Here is a 6,027-nt window from a genome sequence, read left to right as displayed (position 1 = left end):
CCAATGGAGCCTTGGCTGCAGGAAGGGAAGAGAGAGACAGAGAGGAAGGGGGGGGGGTGGAGAAGCAAATGGGTGCTTCTCCTATGTGCCCTGGCCGGGAATCGAACCCAGGTCCCCCGCACACCAGGCCGACGCTCTACTGCTGAGCCAACCGGCCAGTGCCTAAATCCCTTTTGATCATGGTGTATAACCTTTGTAATGTATTGCTGGATGCAGTTTGCTGATATTTTGTTCAGTATTTGAGTGTCAGTGTTCATCAGGGATACTGATCTATAATCTTTGTAGTATCTCTTTTTGGTTTTAGAATTAATATCATGCTAGCCTGGCAAAATGGGCTTGGGAGTCATTTCCTCCTCTTGAATTGTTTTGGAATCCTTTGAGAAGGAAAGGCATTAGTTCTTCCTGAATGTTTGGTAAATTTCACCTGTGAAGCCATCTGGTCCAGGACCTCTGTTTATTGGGAGTTTTGATTGTTGCTTCAATTTCACTGGCTGTAATCTGTCTATTCAATTTCTCTGATTCTTCCTGAGGCAGTTTTGAAAGATTGTATGTTTCTAGGAACGTATCCATTTCATCCAGATTGTCCAGTTTGTTGGCATAGAGTTGTTCATAGTATTTTCTTACAATGCTTTGTATTTCTTTGGTGTCTCTTGTTACTTCTTTTATCTGTTTTTGTTGATGAGCCTGATTGTTTTGTCCACTTGTTTATTTTTTCAAAGAACCAGTTCTTGGTTTCATTGATCATTTATATTGTTTTTTTTAGTCTATTTCATTTATTTCTGCTCTAATCTTTATTTCCTTCCTTCTACTTCCTTTGTGCTTTGTTTTCTTTTTCAAGTTCTTTTACGTGTACAGATAGATTGTTCATTTGAAATTTTTTTTGTTTCTTGCTGGAGATCGGGAATGCTATAAATTTCTCTCCTAACACTGCTCTCGCTGTGTCCCACAGATATTGGGTTGTTAGATTTTCATTTTCATTTGCTTCTAGGCATCTTGATTTGTTCCATAATCTCATTGTTAAGCCATTTATTGTTTAATAGCATGTTGTTTAGCCTCCATACCTTTATTTGTTTTTTGTTATATTTCTAGTGATTGCTCTTCCCGAAGAGCCCGACACAAAAGCAGGTGCCTCCTATAAAAGTGTCAGCAGTCTTCCTTGTGGCCGGCCCTGACCATCCACCTAACAGTCAAGTTTATCTCTGTTCTTCCCAGGGTTTGTGCAGGGAGTCCCACTAAATTTGGCATCAAGTTGCCAAACATGAAAAGAAAGATGAAGCTTCCTAAAAAGCAGAGAAATAAAACATCACAGTGCTGACCTACTCATGTTGACAGGTCACGCCGAGCTGACGAACCTCTGCCCAGACCCCTTTCTGGGAGCACACACCCTAGACAGGTGGTGACCCAGGTCACTCATAGGTGAATGTGCATCACAGGGTTTGTCATCCCAGGGAGTCCAACACTAAGAGAACAGACACACAGCACATAGGACACAGGGACGTCCACTTCTGGCCAGGGCAGAGTGACAAAGACTAAGCTAACCTGCCCTAAACAGCTCAAGATATGGGGAAATGACAGCTATAGCGGGTTTCAGGTCCTGGGCATTTTCTAGAATATTCCTCTTACAAGTACATGGTGAAGGGAAAGGAACTAAGTAAAACGAAAAACATACATATATATGTCCATATATATAAAAAACACATAGAGCCTGACCAGGTGGTGGCGCAGCAAATAGAGCGTCGGACTGGGATGTGGAAGACCCAGGTTTGAGACCCCAAGGTTATCAGCTTGAGCGGGAGCTTATCTGGTTTGAGCAAAGCTCACCAGCTTGGACCCAAGGTCACTGGCTCGAGCAAGGTGTTATTCGGTTTGCTGAAGGCCCACGGTCAAGGCACATATGAGAAAGCAATCAATGAACAACTAAGGTGTTGCAACGCGCAACGAAAAACTAATGATTTATGCTTCTCATCTCTCCGTTTCTGTGTGTCTGTCTCTGTCTGTCCCTCTCTCTGACTCTCTCTCTCTGTCTCTGTAAAAAAAAAAAAAAAGTTAAAAAAAAACACATAGACACAGACAAGTGTGTTATGACAGTCAGAGAGACAGGGGTCATGGAGGTGGAAAAAGGGGGAGAAATGAGGATGGAGAAGGATTTTACTTGGGGCGATGGGCACATGATACCGTGTGTAGCTGATGTGTGATGGAGTCGTATACTTGAAACCTGTACCCCAATAAATTCAATAAAAAAGCCACACTTCAGTACATGTAAATTAGAATTGCATACATTTGCATGTCTTATTTACATACATGTGTGTTTACATGTAGTTTACATAGAGAGTGATGAAAAGGAATTGGCTGGAGAGGGGCTGTGGTGGGGAAAGAATGGGTGAACTGGGAGGGAGGAGTTCAGAAGAGGAAGAGGAGGAAGGCTTTTTCAGAGACTAAAGGAAGAAGCTGGGGAAGGGGTGGCCCTGCCCTGAACCCCAGAGTCTTCCTGGAGGGAGTCAGCATGCAAGCAGGTGAGAAATGTGAGTCCTGGCGGAGGCTGGTGGGGTCCAGACTGGGTAAGGGCTTTCCAATATGGAGCCTGGATGGCTGGGGCGGGGCTGGGGGAGAGGCAGCAGGTCCCCCCCTAAAGGTGCGCTCCAACCCCAGAGGGCTGGCTGGGCGAGCTGCCTCAAAGATCCACTCTCAATACGGACACGATGGAAATTTATGGGAACGGGAACTGGTGGTGTTCTGGGGACAGGAGGATTTTAGAACTTGGGGACAGAGAAGAGGGGAGGAGAGAAAGGCGGCGGCCCCAGGGTGCCCGCTCCCCACCATCAGCTCTATCAGAGCTGCATTGCTCTTCCGTGAACCTGGCTGGAAAGAGAAGACACCTGCATTGTGTAATGAGCAAGACTCTGGACAGTGAGAACCACATAACAGTAATCACGGCCACACCCATGTCCACCCTTCTGTTCAACTACAACCAAGTTCTCCACATCCTGGACTCAGTTAAACCCCAGCAGCCCCTGAGTGACGAAGCCCAGGGAGGGAGAGGGCCCGGGATTCCCCCGTCCCACCCTGAGCCTGCTCACCGAATAACCACCAGGACCCTCCAGACAGCCTGGAGGAAGGCGAGGAGGCCAAGGCTGAGAGGCAAGGAGGGGGCTGCGGGCTCTCTCCTCTGCCGGGGGCCAGCAGCCCGTCCTGGTGGAGCGCCTGCAGCTGCTGCCACTTGAGGAGGAGGCCTCTGTTGCAGCAGATCTGCCAGCGCTTGTGCCAGGAACGTGAGTGTGTGTGTGTGGGGAGGTTTCTAGGCAGAGAAAGCGAGTCAGACCCAGCCCAGGAGTGGAGCAGCAGGCCTGCCCCAGTTTGTACACTGAACACCACCAGGCAAGGAAAACACAAGATGAGAAATACAGATCTTCTCAAGAAAAACAGAAGCCAGCTGGATACGGGCCCAGAGAAACACACTGAGTTCCTCTGTGCGGAGCTCGGGAAGAGCCTCACGCTGATCTGTATGGTGGGACCGCGTGCTTGGTCCTGTCCTCTGAATGCCTCTGGCTTGAGACGTTATTAATATAAACTGCCAGAACTACAGAACAATGGCTGGAGTAAAAGTTAGTACTGTTTTTCAACAATGTATCAGTTGACACATAGGATTCAACAATAACTTTGAGCTTTTCTTAAAGACACATTGAGGCCCTGGCCAGGTGGCTCAGTGGTAGAGTGTCAGCCTGGCATGTGGATGTTGCAGATTTGACTCTCGTTCAGGGCACACAGGAGAAGCACCTATCTGCTTCTCTCCACCTCCTCGTTTTTGTCTCTCTCTTTTCCTCCTGCAGTCATGGCTCAATTGGAGTGAGTTGGCCCTGGGCCCTGAGGATGGCTCCATGGCCTCCGCCTCAGGTGCTAAGAAGAACTTGGTTCCTGATCACTGAAGCAACGCCCCAGATGGTTAGAGCATTGCCCCTTACTGGGCTTACCCCGAGTCAGGTGCTGGTGGAAGTCTGTCTGTCTGCCTCCCTCCTCTCACTGAATAATTAAGAAAAAAGACACAGAGTCTTATTTCAAAGCGAAAAACAACCAATAAAAATAAACCCACAAATGTGTGCAATTATGAAGTCAGAATAGCAGTTACTCCTGTTAACCTACAGGTATTGAGTATTGTTTTGTTTTTTATATTTTTCTGAAGTGAGAAGCAGGGAGGCAAAGAGACAGACTCCTACATGTGCCTGACCAGGATCCACCTGGCATGCCACCGGAGGCGATGCTCTGCCCATCTGGGCATTGCTCCATTGCAACCGGAGCCATTTGAGCACCTGAGGCGAAGGCCATGGAGCCATCTTAAGCACCGGGCCAACTTTAGTCCAATGGAGCCCTGGCTGCAGGAGGGGAAGTGAGAGATAGAGAGAAAGGAGAGGGGGAAGGGTGCAGAAGCAGATGGACACTTCTCCTGTGTGCCTAGCCAGGAATTGAACCTGGTATTTCAACACACCAGGCTGACGTTCTGCCACTGAACCAACCAGCCAGGTCCTGGTGTTGAATTTTTTAAGTGATTTTGCCTCTTTTACCTGAAACTAAAGCCAAACTATTGTTTTCTGTTTTGTCCATTGTGTGTCTCCACCCTCAACCCCAGTCTCTCTTTGCAGGGTCTTACCTACGCTCTCCCCAGCACTCATGCTCAGACACAACCCCAGAGATTATCTATACATCCTAACAGGGCTTTTCCTTTTTAAACTTATATTAATAGAGTCCTACTAAATAGGCTACAGAGTACATTACAATATGTCCTGGGGTCCATTTCATTGTCCCTAACAGCTACATACTCTAGGTGGCAAGTGCCACACTTCAGATATACCCCCACTGACTTCCTTCCTCCCACTAAGAGACACTAATGTGCTTCCAATATTTTGCCATGGAAATCACTGCTGCAGACACGGGTGCATGTGGGAGTGTCAGCAGACAGGACCCAGATGGGGGCTTGCTGGATTAAAGGTTATGCACATTATGAGATTTGATAGACACCTCCAAATTGCCCCCTGGCCAAGGCTGTGATCAATGACACTCCTAATTGGGTTACTTTTGTAGTCAGGAAAAAATATGAATCTTTTGCACCATGAGAAGGTGGGCAAGCTGAGTACTGGCCATTCATTTCCCAAGCACTCTCCTCCTAGCTCCTCCTGGGTTCTGAGAGGGCCGCTCAAATCTCTCGCCCACCACATGAACCCTGGCATCTGTCGTCCAGCCTCTCGGTATCCCACATTCCCTCCAGTGTCTATAGATTCAATCAAGGGGCACTCACTACGCAGTCTGGCTACGGCACACTAGGGGAGGACGTGATACAAGCCCACAAAACATATCCTCTTCTCTGCTCACGTGCAGTGCAGAGAAAGAAGTGTCAGTCATCAGCACCAGAAAGGGACTTCAAGACCAAGTCCAACCCATTCGTAAATGCAAGTCAGTGTGCAGATGCCACCTCCTTGTGTAATGTGACGTGAGTGCTTAACTGAATATATATGGCCTGACCAGGCAGTGGCGCAGTGGATGGAGCATTGGACTGGAATGTGGAGGACCCAGGTTCGAGACCCCAAGGTCGCCAGCTTGAGCGCAGGCTCATCTGGTTTGAGCAAAGCTCACCAGCTTGGACCCAAGGTTGCTGGCTTGAGCAAGGGATTAGTCGGTCTGCTGTAGCCCCCCAGTCAAGGCACATATGAGAAAGCAATCAATGAACAATTAAGGTGTCGCAATGAAAAACTAATGATTGATGGTTCTCATCTCTCTCCGTTCCTGTCTGTCTGTCCCTGTCTATCCCTCTCTCTGACTCTCTCTATGTCTCTGTAAAATAAATAAATAACAATATATATATACTACATCTATCATAAATACATGAATTTATACAGACTAGGTCACAAATATGAATATATGAAGTACTGTTTAATGAATATATGCATAAATATGGTGTCACAAACATGCTGTGTTGTGAATATACAATATAGGATTGTGTACTGTCTTGAATAGATAAACAATTATACTGTCATTAAC

Source organism: Saccopteryx bilineata, chromosome 9, assembly GCF_036850765.1.
Source record: "Saccopteryx bilineata isolate mSacBil1 chromosome 9, mSacBil1_pri_phased_curated, whole genome shotgun sequence".
Lineage (NCBI taxonomy): Eukaryota > Metazoa > Chordata > Mammalia > Chiroptera > Emballonuridae > Saccopteryx > Saccopteryx bilineata.
The sequence above is the reverse complement of the archived record's forward strand: the minus strand, read 5'-3'. Positions refer to the sequence as shown.